Genomic DNA, 13,408 nt, shown 5'->3' with positions numbered 1-13,408 from the left:
ACAAGACGTCTAAAGATTGATTCAGACTGTACAAGTACACAATCAATAAAAACATTTATAAAAATGATGTGTGATACCGTTATTGTCTTGGAGGTCTGTCTATAAAAATAATTATTTTTTTGAAAATTGTTTTGTGCAGATTTTACTTTTAGTACGCTAATTAGGCCCAACCTCCCTGAGATCACATGACCTGAAAAAACCACCATCATGGGCAGACAAAAATCGGACCAACCAAAAAAAAAAAAAGTTTTTTTTTTTTTTTTTTACGAAATCTACCACTTCATTACAAAATCTTTACTTGTTTGGGTTTTGATTTGTTTTGACACCTTGTCACATGACTGTTGCCTTCGCATACTTATTAATATTCATTAGCCTCTGCCAAGAATGGGCATGTCTACAAGATCAGCCTTCTTTTCTTCTTTTTAAACGTCATGCCAGCTTCTATGACTATATTCATGGCGAGAAACATTTTTGTTATTCAAGAACTAGATAAGACATTTAAAATTTATTTTTTCTAAGCATTTTAAAACCATATTTAGATTTACTTGCTTAAAAACTTTTTTTAAAGTGTCACAAGATCAGTCTACGTCTGTATTTAGTTATATTCAATGTGTGTTTTATACGACACACTGGATTTACGCTAGAGAATTTATTTAACTTTTTTATTAATTATTTTAACACATATTTTTTACGCGATCTTTAATCAACACCACCACCACCGGCTACTCAGCATTTCAGTGTTTATTCGGGGTTTTTTTTATATATACTTTAAAGACTTTCACTGCTCCTGAATCGAAAGTCAAACTGAATCAACAGTCTGAATGAACCTTCGCAGCCAGGCGGCTCTACAAATCCTGATTAATAATTATAATCAATCTGTCATTAAATACAAGATGGAAAACAACGCTTTTAAACCAACTGTACTGAAATTCCCGGTCTGCGCTATCAGCTGCCAAAATCAAGCCGAGCCATCTGGTAATTTCCAGCCCGCTTATTACTGCTATATATTACTGACAGAGTCGAAATCTGGACTCGCACATGTGCTAGGGACGAATCCAAGTCGCATAAAACAAAAACAAAACAAAAAGAAAAAAAAGTAAAGCTAATCAGTATTAGCTGATATTAGTATAATCGTTTATGAGGCTGATAAGAATTAACGCGAGGACGGAAAAATTATAAGGTAAATAAGAAATTGAGAGCTGGAGATACAGAGTAAAAGAAACTCTGCCGTTTTTTTTCTGCATGGTTGCACTTACTTGCGACCCTCGTTCTCTCACACTAATAATGAACCGGATTCAGGGATCTGCTGCGTAGTACATTGGGGTTAATCTCACACTCTCACTGGATGTTTCTCAATATCCACCGATCCCTCGCAGAGTAAGGAACCGCATGAATGCAGAACGATTGACGTATTTTGCACTAAAATTGCGTGTGGTGTGTGGGAGTGTGTGTATGTGTGCGAGTGCGTGTTCAGTTCCAAATCCCCCTTCTCTGAAGAACAGATGTCAGAATATTTCCAGTCTAAAATAAGCTGAATGGCTTCTGAACTTCCCGGGGGTTTTTTTTCTTTAACGACACACACACACACACTCACACACACACACTCCTGGTCTAAGCTGGAAATGCGCTTATGTCTGTAAATGAATTTTAAAACAGTTAAAAAAAAAAAAAAGGCTTGATAAAAATCTTATTTTTTGCCATTCCCTGTAGGCGGATTTTTTTTCCCACAAATCACAAAGTTTACGGCATTCTTACAAGATTAAACTCTTCTCTCGGGATAAACAGAGAACAAAAATATACTTTTTTATGTCTTTTCCTTAAGGTGGCACCAACACGGAGACTTTGTAAACGTTTTTATAAAAAGTTAGGATGGAAGAAATAATTCACAGTGCATAACTGGACCAGTGATGCTTTAAAAGGTTACTCTAAATGCTATTAAAGTCCGCACACACACACACACACACACACCTTCTAACAACATTCTAAGATCCCAGGCTGTATTAGTAAAACTGTACTTCTAACAGAAATTAGAGGGGAAAAAAAAACATGTTTCCTGAATTTCGCAAGGTGTCCAACGGTAAGCTGTGCGAATTGTGCTCAGCCTAGTAAAACTGCACTGATATTCCCTTACTTCCTGCAAGCAAACAGGCAACCTGCCACCTGTAGACTGCTGGTTATAAAAAAAAAAATAAAAAAAAGACCAAGCAAAGGCTAAAGCAAACATTTGGAGCAACATGCCTGAGCGTTGAGCAACACTTCAGCGTGCCAGAAATGATGGGTAAATAAATCATCATCGTACTCAAGCCAGCAAAACTGAAAGAAGAGAGATGATTATGAAATATAAACAGTTTCCACACGGCGAGCGTGCCAATGTCAGCACGGCGCACTCGCTGCGCATTCCTTTGCACAGGTTATACTGAAACTTAATCATGATACGGACGCGACAGACGAATCACACGCAATCAAACCAGGAGTTTTTTTTTTCTTTAGAGAGGCACTTTTTAAATAATCATTAAGGATGCATCACAAAATGACCAGACTGCAACAAACTAAACTGCACATGATATCGTTAAAGAAAACCACTCACAGTGATTATAGACCTTTTCCAGGCACCTAATAGTGTGTGACCTCGAAATCCAATCTGATTGAAGGCTTCTGAATCATGAATCGAATCAATGAATCGACCGAAGAGTCACTTCTCTCGTCTCAGATGGTCGACGGGTTACGATGGTGAAAAGCAATACACATTCAGCAATTCCCCCATACAGTGGTATCCCAGCCTATGAATGCCCTGCCTTTAGAACTGAAATTAGCATACGAGCAACCAAAATGAGCCGAACGAACGCTGGCTAAGTTGCAAGTACGTCCAGGAGCCGTTATAAAATTTGTTTGAGTAAGCGGAAAGTCAAGGAAAGCAACACACATTTTTTGTTTGTTTTTGCATTTTGTGCAAGGTTTACTGAAGATACAGAAACAGTTACACTGTTAGTCTAGCATCCCCTTCTTCCCTGATCACCCGTGTGCAAGTCGCACGCAGCTGACTGACTACCCGAGCACTACGGCACATGCACGCTACTGCATACGCTGTATGCTGAAATAAAAGAGACAAAATTTAACAGACATTAAAAAAAGGTACTTAATTCACCACCGACTTTTGAATCAAACAAAATGAAACAATCAATGAATTTTGAACAGACCTTAAATTTTCCTCAGCATACGAAGGATTTTCTGCATACGAGCGAATAAAGCGAGTCAAAGCAAACACTGTGTACATCCAGGAGCCGTTCAAAACTTCAGCGTTAGAGCGTCATCTTCGTGCATGCAAGAAATCCAAGCAAAAAATTGTGTTGTTTTTTTTTTTTTTGCATTTTATGCAAGATTTTGTGAAGTACCATGGGTCCCAAAATTGTTAGCAAGAAGAAAATATGGCCACTTTAAGTTTGGTTTTTAAAGCAGCCGGTACTGCGGTTTTTACATGCAGAAATAGGATTATGGTGTTGGAAATTGGTAAAATTGGTAAGATCTTTAGGTGGCTGAAAAGGATTATCTACAAATAGATATACAAAATACAAAGTTCACCTTAAGAACCGGATTAAACTTGTATGCCGAGGTACTGCTGTATTAGTAAAAGTAAAACGGAGTAGTATTTTACAATACATTAAAACGTATTTTACTAGTACATTACTAGCAATGGTTTGTTAGTTACTTAGATATGAGACCATTAAAACACTTTAAAAGACGTTCTGCTACAGAAAAATAATCCTCTTCAGGCCTACATTTTTTCCCACAGCAGCCTGGCACACAGATCAACAGGAAGTGTAGATATGTCCGCCTCTACAGATACATAAACAGACTGAATAAGCTCCTGATAAAGTAATTGTCTGCTTTGTTGTGTTTACTCCAGCTACAATCAGTGTAGTAAACATCCATAATTGGCTTAAACCAGCGCCATGAGCGTTCAGGATTCAAAACTGTTCGACTCGGTTTCTGCCTGTTTCCTCTCTTACTGCAGCCTCCTGGACTGACATTGAGACATCATCTAAAGGTCATGATTAGCTGTCACCACTGACAACTCACACACACACACAATCCATCAGACATGTGTTACAGAAAGGTCAATAACAAACCTCCCCTGAAATAACGCATATAATTTCCTCTGTGTCTAATGCAGCTCTCGTCCTGAGGAGACATCAGTGTGGTCTTAATGATCACTGGGGCTTTCCCCTGCGTGTAAAACCCACACACTGTCTACTATCAGTACACTGCTACATATGGTCTCTGTGGCTGTGTACGCGTCTGTGTGTGCATGTGTATGTGTGTGTATTTTAGCTGGCCTTGAAAATCACAAAACACTTGTTTAACACCTCAGCAGAATCACATCAAACACAACACATACAAAATTCAACACTGTGTAAATATCGAGAAACAAACATGAAGGATGGCGTGATAAAAAAAAAAAGTCTCTTGCGGATCTAACTGGTGCGTCATCTCCAATTGGAGCAAAAGGGGCTTCCTCTAATGCTGATCTAACTAGTACCTCTTATACTTCTAGGGTAAAATGGGCTTCGTTGAATGCTGATCTAACTGGCGCCTCATTGATTACTGGGGCAAAATGGGCTTCTTCTACTATACTGGTAAAATTCAGTAGTATCTGTCTCCTTTATCGCTGATGTAACTGGTACCTCTTAAGCAATTTCCGCAGCAGTGGCTTCCCTTACTTCAGCAACCTGCTTACCCGGGGCATTCTCAACTGCTGGGGCAATAAACAACTGGAGGAATGGCAGTTTTTTCTCCTACTCCTGATTTCCCACAACACCTCCTGTTTTAAGCGATGTATAAATTAGTCTAAACACTGATGCACTGAAATAAAAACATTTACGACATGTTTGAACTCCTGCATACAGACTCACTGTGACGATATTCAGAATCTTGTAGTTATTAGGAAAATAATTAGGAGTGTGAGTGGAAGATAAAAAAAAGTGTTTGAGGGACAAAGAGATGTGCACTGAACTGAAGAGGCAGGAATAAAGTGCTGTGTGTTACACTGGTATCCTAGTGCGTGTGTTTAAGAGGGAGAGAGACTAATGAGTGCGTACGATTGTATAATCGACTCTATACTTGACTACAGAGCATTAACACACAAGGAAAAGATGCAACCTTCCACATGAGGTTTCACTTCTCAAGGTGACATCACATACACAGGAGACTCCATCCAATAAAACAGAAATGTCTACACTCCAACAGCGGAGACGTTATCAGGAGTGTATAAAGTAGAAAGAAAGGATTCACACAAAGTTTTCCACAACATAATTTGTTTCATTATAAAGTTCATCTCAAAATTCTGTTCTTTCTATTACACCCGCTAATAAACTAACCTACACATTGGTACCATCACGCTACCAAAAAAAAAAAAAAAGTCTGATCTGGCAGATGTCCTCATTCTCTCACACCGACGCTGGAGATAAAAGTAGCACCTAACCTTTCATACAACTCTTTCCACAACATGTCAGCTTTGGGCAAACACGCTTACACAAGCCGTCAGATTACATCTGAACCATCGGAGCAACAAACACAACAGGATGTTGTCTACAGAGCATGGCCTTGTTCCCCCCCCCCCCCTTACTTTTTACAAACAGATTGTAATCACAGTCTGCTGAAGAGAAAAACACAGGCCTTGTTCACATCATTTTACAGCAAATAACTTTAGTATTGTTCACGCCCCCCCCCACACACACACCTTTCATTAGTAATACACTAAGCAATACAGCACACCACACACACACAGACACACCCTGGCTAATAGACGTAACCTGTAATGAGTGCGTGAGTAATCAGTATGGATTTGATGAGACTGATAGAGGAGGAGAAAAAGAAGGAGAAGGAGGAGGAGAAGAAATCAGAGAAAACTGTTAAGCACACACACAAACACAGTGTATACCCAGTTAGAGCTGGGAAATATGATATCATCGATATGCTGAAATATTAACAATACGATCCTGTATCCCCTTTCCATCTCACGATTTTTCATACGTTAGATAATCATGTATTTTCTCATTGTTAAAATGAAATATTGCTTTTTAAAAAAACATAAATAAATAATGGATGGATGATCTTAATACTGTGTAGTGTGAAAAATAAGGCAACAAGTTGCTGTATGTACAAACTGGTGGATTTTTTTTTCAGATTGCTCAGAAGTGACATCAGGGCAGATTTATATTCTCACACGTTAATGTTTCAAGTGATGATTAAAGAAAATGTCTGGGGCAACTGTTAATGTGGGGACATTTGTTTTTGCAAGGACATCTTTATTTAACATTCCTGAGAGAAGTCTCCATTGTCAGCATTTTGTAACAATCCAGAGCAAAGCTGTAACTTAGGGGGCGTTTTCAAATCAGGACGCCAGAATCATTTCTGTCTGGTTCATTTTAATCAGTGTGAACACAACTGCTCAGCACTTCGGGAACCGTGCCCGAGTTTGCTGTTCGGTGGTAATGGTGCTCTCGAAAACGATACAGCATGCTCAGGTCCTTAAACATAGAAGTTACCGAAATCTCAGGGAGCTCATAGCACGTACTGATCTTATCCTCTGACCTACACAGCTTTAGTCATTTTCCCCCCAAATAGCACAAAGGTTAGCCTCTCATTGTCTTCTTCTCGTGTTTAATGACGGCTTGCAAAAATAGGTGCATACTGCCACCTGCTGTATTGGAGTGTGTAAATACAAAAATAATGTGAACGCTGCCCAGTTGCAAAGTGAGAAGGGCGGAGCAATCATTCATAGGATTGATAAATTGATAAATCAATCAGACCTAATGTGAAAACACTCTTAGTATTCTGATGCCAACAGGCTGGTGTGTTATGAGCAAATGTTCCACAATGTTAGATGCGACTCAAAAAATGGATAAGTATGAATAGTTGAGATGAAGGGGAATAACGCGCGCACAGGAAACTAATCTGTTTCAGTGTCAAAGAAGTGACGTTGCTTCTTCACAACATGTTTATTAATTTTCCTATAAAAGCACTACACACTGAGTGTTTTATTCCTCGTAATTGCTATAAATGTACCAATATTCAGATTAATCTTATTAAGGCTACATTAATGCTCCTGAAAAGATGAACATGATGGATGGTGGAGGCAGTATGGAGAAAGCGTGGTTTAGATTTATTTTTTTTTTTTATACACATCTTTCTTTTCCTGCACAGACACAAAATACCCCCACCCCCTAATGACTGTGTACAAGCTAGGAAAAAAAAACATGACAAAACACGCAACACACGGATCATCCTGATCTTCAGTTTCATCTTAACACTTAATTTCTATATATTTTTTATTTTTTTAAAGCCATTTAACTGCCCCATAAGAGAATAAGGAAAAAAAACGGGTGAACATGTTGTCCAAAAGCGAGCAACACATTGTGTTGAGTGAGACAGAGTACCATGTAAGAACCTGTAAGTTTCAGGGTCACACCTCGTCACTGCCAAGAAAATCTAGGGGTTTGAGTGGGAGAGGAGAAAGTTTCTCAATTTTCCCTTCACTCGGCAGTTCGAGGTCGTGGGAGCACAGTGCAGGAAATGAAACACACCTTCGATTCGCTCGAGAGACAGAAAACATGTAAAGAAAATTACATCTAAAACACTTCTTAATCCTGATTCACGAGTACAACAACAACATGAACTACTCAATTTGTTTAATTTAAACTAAACATTCCTGATTTAGCAACACACACACACACACACACACACACTATGACACTGATGCTCTAACTGATTTTATATACTACTACTACTTTTTTTTTTTTTTTTGCAGGACCACAGTAAGAAGTGGGTGGGTGTAAGGTTTAATTTAGCACTTATACACAATTCCTGTGAATAAAACAAATAAATCCTATCTTTAGCTGAATTTGAATAAATGACAGAGCGCACGGTTTATCGATAAAGTCTGTTTCTTTGTTATGTTTTGAAATAAATAAATGATGTGTTTCAGCGCTGTATCTAAACACAATCACGGACACACAAGAAGAACTCGAGTATTGTTTGTATGATCAAAAGAAAGATTTTTTTTAATCCATTTATAAATAACAAAAAAAATAAAAAATTCGATCCTAAGCACTGAGATAAGATGAATAAGTTATAAAATGAATATGCCCTCTTTTCTTTCCGTACACGGGTTAAAAACACAATGCAGTACGTCCTGGGTCATCTGTTACTCCATAAAGATGTTTACATAGTCCGTCAGTCTTTCACTTGTTGTGTTAGATTTGTAAAAACTTTGTCGCATCTTGTTGTTTATCAGGGACACACGAGAGCTGGCTAATTAAATCGATTGATCTCATTCAGTTAATTAAATCAATGGATCTGTGTTTGATTCATTCGCTATTTAGGTCAACTTTCATATCCTCTAAAAAATATATTTTTTAAAAACATACCACAGTTTCTGCAGGAAATGCAAATAAAATACTTCCATTTTCCACATTTCATGAGAGTATCGCTTCTTCTTTTACTTTTTGGGTCGGTTTGGTGCACTACCGCCACCTACTGATCTGTAGTGTAGCGCAGCAGATCAGCAGCTTTGTATACGACATTTAAAATATCAACACAGCAATTCAAAGCATGATAGACACTTTCATGTTTTCATTTACAGCTGTTTTCCCAGTTTTCTCCCTAATTTAGCCGTAGCCAATTCCTGTTTCCTCCCGACGGTGCATGAGCAAGCAGTTTGAAAAGATTTTTTCAAACTGCTTGCTCATGCACCATTAGGAGCTGCATAATACAATCAGAGAATAGAGCTATCCGCTCCTTCCGCTAGCTAATTTTTAGTACTTTAAAACCCTTAAGAAATAAAGTTGTTTCAGACAAATCAGATTTTAAGCATCACTGCTAGCAAATCAAATTAAAACAAAAACCCTAATTGAATCAAATACACAGTCTTCCTTATAATTCGGAGGACTACAACAGACATTGTAAGAAAAAAGCGGCTATCTCTGTATTTAATCACTAGAGCGTTACAGACATCACGTCATATTAAAACCAATACCATCACAGTGCAAAATAACCACAAAGATCTGCACAAGCTTGTTGAGTCTCGAAACGGTTAATAATCTCATAACCATGACCGATAAACAGCCACTGATATGACAGAGCTTTGGGTAAGGAGACGGCTTCATAATCCAAGCATCACGCTTTATAAAGCGATATTCAATGCTTTATGGAAAGCTCATCAATGATGTCGATGACCTTTAAAGTAATGTGATGGGATATCTTTCATTTATTACCCTGATTCATAAAGCTTAAGACCCTGTGTGAGAAAAGCTTAATATAATGGCTATGAATGAGTTATGATGCTCATACGTATGTAGGTACGCTTCAAATACAGTACTTCTTTGACCAGCTTTGTTTAGTCCGGTTTAATCAGGAGATTATTGTTTTTTTTTTTTTATTATTTGCTAAAACAAAAGCAGGAACTAATTAAATTTGGATTAAAAACTGATAACAGCATTCAAAGAATTTAATATAGTAAATGTTAACGATAGAATGTCGTGGTGTAAGAGGAATAAAACACTGTAGGTCATGCTGTTGGAGGAAACGAATCACCTTCAGAGCAGTAAAACCGAGCACACTTCTTCTTTGTTGATTATTTTACTATAACAGCACAACATGCATAGTGTTTCACTTCAGAATGTGACTTTACTTTAGTTTCTCCTATCACAGCAGGGCGCACTCAGGCTGAATGAGTTTATATCACAATTAAAGAGCTTGTTTAACCATGTTTATGTCTGCGGTTATAACACATTATATTTCTCCCTGACCAGGCACCAACAACCACCACCCAGCGTGCTCTCCCTGCCACAGAACACACACCAACAGGAAGGGTGAAGGTCATCGCATGATTCATCTGACAAACCACAAGAAAATCAGCTCATATGTTTTCAGAAACAGTGGGAGGAAACCGCTATCTGCCTTCTCCCTCTACCGACCATCTAGTGTCTCAGTAATTGACAGGGGAGGAGACAGTGAGCACCTCCCACCTTGAGGTCACTGTTTTGGATTCATTTAGATCATGTCAGGGAGAAAGCAATCTTTGTATACACTGAGAAAACATGCATGATCATGTGACCTTATTAATAGTGGACAGACAATATAATCATCATAATAATATCATACATCATAAATGTATGTACAATACCTCCTAATATTCGTAATAACCTAAAATAGAGATAAGCAATAGGGAACAAATCTATTTTCTTAGGAAAATAAACAAATAAATAAATAAATAAAAAATAAAAAAAATCCCAACAGTGTTTGACTAATGGTACTTATGGTTAGTCACCTAGTAAACAGTGTAAGAATCTATCCAATAACAAAAACTTACTCTGGATTGAGATGCCTAAATGTAAATTATTTTTTTTTTTTTTACTGTGCACAAGAACAATTCCTCCCAACTCTGCACTGGCCGGCATTCACATTCTATTTGCTTACTTATCATATTAAACCCAAGAGAAGAAGAGAACATGAAAGTCAACCTTCACACTAGACCTAATATTATTGATATGTATGAAAAAAATAAAATAAATTAAATGATTTGTGGGAGGAGTCTCCACCCTACTTCATGAGAGCACTGCAGTATAAAGCACGAACATAAAAAACTGTTTAAGCAGACTGCTGGAAATGTGTGTAAGAGAAATACAACACTGCAGGATATGCCGTGTCTGTAAGGGTGTTTTTACATAAGGACACTGAGAACACTTGAGCGGATCAAATCAGACATCGTACCTGAGCACAGAAGTAGACACTACGTCATCACCGTATGCGAATAGTACAGTATTGATACAGTAGGAAGGCACGCTCTTGCCTAAAATATCTGCAATATCAGGCATAGTACTAAAGGTTAACATTCTCACTCTCGTATTTTCTTCAGTTTAACGGCCACATTCCATATCTGAGAGCATAAATACACAAGTGTACCAAAGTATGGAAAGCAAAAATAAAACAAACACTGGCAAACAGGGCAACAGGGAGAGGGGCAATTGTTCCTGGACACGGTACTAATCAGTCGTGACTAATGATGAAGGTGTGATTACTTTCCTGTAACTGCCCCACACAATCACAGGTTTACTCCTCACATACTGTACATCATACTTAACGGTTTACAAGCAACACTATTGATATAAAAATATTTACTAACTAGGATTAGTACCGGTTGATGATGGTTAAAGAGTTTGTAGAAATAGTTAAAAGGTTAAAGGTAACATGATCAGCTTTAATGCAATCAATGCTTATTATTATTTCAGGATGAAGCCCACATACTTTATTTCTGTCTGTCTTTCTGTACAGCAGAACTCTCCGTCTAACTTATTAATACAAAGAAATCACATTCTGTAAGGTTAAGTATCTTACGCCTTGTTGACACCAAGTTGTACCTCTTTCATCGTCAGACAAATACACTCCCTGTTCGGTAAACAGAGTGTAAATCACAGATGAGAAATGGAAAAAGTAGATCAGATAAGGATGAAGTTTTGTCCTAAAATGACTCCAGCGCGTTAAAATTCACTTATACCACTTCAGCGCTGTTATTTTAGCCAAAGTGAAAATATAAACTAATCCCAGTAAAAATATTCAGTTTATCTTTCCTAATTAATATCTTTTGGTGCACGTGTTTGTTTACATTGAGACAAAAATAAAATAGATTATTAAATCTGACACATAACTGTTCATAACATCACATTTAGATTTCACTTATGGTGCAGATTAAACTTCAGACAGAGATGTAAGGACTGCAGTAGATTCAGTAAATTCTGTGCAGGCAGACAGTTTCGTGTGATACTGTGACAGAATCTGACAGACACACATACCGACAGAAAAGATTCTGGATGTCAGAGACTGGTTTCAGTTCCTCCAATGTATGAAACGGAAAGATATCACTGAAAGAGTAAGTTCTGACCAATGAACAGACAAAACCTTTAATTTATTTATATAGATCATAACTCACACGTGACTTGTCTAACCTGGATTAATGCACTGTGTGTTGGTTCAGGTTTATTCCTAGTTAAACACACTATTAAAACACAAATTATAGATTTTCTTTCTAATCACCCTCCACTACCTACATCCAGAATACATCACAAACTACAGAAAATCAGTTATTTTCATTATTTCTGATTTTACACGCTTTGTATCGGGGCTAAAACTAAACACTAAGCATTAGAAGTCTTACACTTACCCATAAATCTGTAAACATGCGGCTAATCCGGAATTAGCATGAGATGTCAGTGTTTATATCGAGGCGGTTTGCTAGCTCGGAAGTTAGCCATCCAGCTAGCACAGCTTCCCAGGTGAACACCCTTTACTCACTCCCGAGTAACCAGGTTTAGCAAGGTTAACTAGTGATCACGTGACAGTGTGTGTGGACGAAAACAAGACGCTAACGAGTTAGCCCTGCGCTTGAGCGCAGCCTTAATTTACTCACCTCAGAGTGAGGAGGAATAAAATCCCTTCTTCTTAAACTTCTTCTTAATTCCTCAGACAACCAGCGGTAGATTATTAATCCTAAAACTGAACACTAAGGTACTTTTTTCTCCTCCTCCCCCTTTCCCCCCTCCCCTCAGTTAGCTAGCTTAGCTTCGTCGTCACCAGCTCCGAGACTCTGATCTAGTGCACGAGCCGCCTCACTAAACACTCAAACTTGACTAGAAACTTCTCCCCCGTCTTCTCTCCGTGACTTTCCCCGGTGTTTGTATCACTCCCGGTGCTTTAAACCCGCCCGCTGAGGCGAACTGTGGAAAGTGTTCACAGATACACGGAGCTACACCGTTAGCCTAGCTTCCCCCTCATCCCTCCTCCTCCTCTCTTGTGTGTCGCGCGCAGCTGACTGACTGCTCGAGCGCCTGAGCGCGCGCACGCTGCCGCATACACGGCGTATGCTGGAACGAAAGAAACAAAATTCAACAAGCATTTAAACCAAACAACCGGGACAAAATTCACCATCAACATAATAATACTATACAAAGCAAAGTGTATACAGCAGTACCCCAGAATACAAACATATTGTACATATAGTTACAGCATTACTTTAGAATACACACATACTGTACATACAGTTACAGCATTACTTTAGAATACAAACATACTGTACATATAGTTACAGCGATACCTCCGAATACAAACATACTGTACATATAGTTACAGCGGTACCTCGGGATACAAACATACCGTACATATAGTTACAGCGATACCTCGGGATACAAACATACTGTACATATAGTTACAGCATTACTTTAGAATACAAACATACTGTACATATAGTTACAGCGATACCTCCGAATACAAACATATTGTACATATAGTTACAGCATTACTTTAGAATACACACATACTGTACATACAGTTACAGCATTACTTTAGAATACAAACA

At 38.2% G+C, this 13,408-nt stretch overlaps 1 protein-coding gene across 1 annotated transcript in view; it reads right to left on the bottom strand.

Annotated features, from left to right (window-relative positions):
- Positions 1–12,845, bottom strand: part of btbd7 (BTB (POZ) domain containing 7) — a 35,102-nt gene extending 22,257 nt beyond the window's left edge. Inside the window, exon 1 of the mRNA XM_053488815.1 lies at positions 12,464–12,845. The gene's annotated coding sequence lies outside the window, so the exon portion shown is untranslated. The remainder of the gene's footprint in view (positions 1–12,463) is intronic.
- Positions 12,846–13,408: the final 563 nt, after the last annotated feature.

The sequence above is a fragment of the Clarias gariepinus genome, chromosome 27 (assembly GCF_024256425.1).
Source record: "Clarias gariepinus isolate MV-2021 ecotype Netherlands chromosome 27, CGAR_prim_01v2, whole genome shotgun sequence".
NCBI classification, from domain to species: domain Eukaryota; kingdom Metazoa; phylum Chordata; class Actinopteri; order Siluriformes; family Clariidae; genus Clarias; species Clarias gariepinus.
The sequence above is the reverse complement of the archived record's forward strand: the minus strand, read 5'-3'. Positions and strand labels throughout refer to the sequence as shown.